This window comes from Arachis duranensis, chromosome 10 (genome assembly GCF_000817695.3).
Source record: "Arachis duranensis cultivar V14167 chromosome 10, aradu.V14167.gnm2.J7QH, whole genome shotgun sequence".
In the NCBI taxonomy this organism is placed as follows: domain Eukaryota; kingdom Viridiplantae; phylum Streptophyta; class Magnoliopsida; order Fabales; family Fabaceae; genus Arachis; species Arachis duranensis.
In genome coordinates this window covers 12,142,441-12,142,990 of record NC_029781.3, presented here as the reverse complement: position 1 = coordinate 12,142,990, position 550 = coordinate 12,142,441, and the positions used below count along the sequence as shown (strand labels likewise).

Here is a 550-nt window from a genome sequence, read left to right as displayed (position 1 = left end):
ATAATAGAGATGTCTTGCATGTATGCCTCATTTATATATATAATTTCTTCCTCCGTTTTCAAAAATAACCGTCAATATGAACAGAGCCAAAAAAAAATCAGTGTTTATTGCAAAAGAAAAAATCAGAGCAAAGAAAGGAATAAAAAATAAAAAACATATGACATATCTGCCAAAAGCATGAGTGAGAAAACTTACTAACAGATACGGTTAAAGAAGAAGAAGAAAGAGAAAACGAAACCCAGAATTGGAACTATGTAGAAGAGTCTTTAGTCATTACTCATTAGAGTTGCGGTGAGTAGAAGACAAAATATGAAACATTGTCTCTTTTTTTCTTTTTATTTCTTGTCATTTTTTGTGAGTGGAAGATAAAGAAGTAAAATAAATAATTAAAGAAAGAAATAAAGGAAGTAAATGTGTGGAAGTAAGGTACGTACTAGCCTACTAGGTGAGAAAAGAGTGTTTTGAATGAACATTGAAGGCGAAGCAGAATACTGATTAGTGAATACTAAACTAACAGAGAGACAGCTTTTTTTTTTTTTTGGGGAGAGAC

The 550-nt window shown here is 30.9% G+C and overlaps 1 protein-coding gene across 1 annotated transcript in view; it reads right to left on the bottom strand.

The window, feature by feature from the left end:
- The window catches only part of LOC107469122 (probable LRR receptor-like serine/threonine-protein kinase At5g10290), a 6,220-nt gene extending 5,928 nt beyond the window's left edge, over positions 1-292 (bottom strand). Inside the window, exon 1 of the mRNA XM_052255806.1 lies at positions 196-292. The gene's annotated coding sequence lies outside the window, so the exon portion shown is untranslated. The remainder of the gene's footprint in view (positions 1-195) is intronic.
- Positions 293-550: the final 258 nt, after the last annotated feature.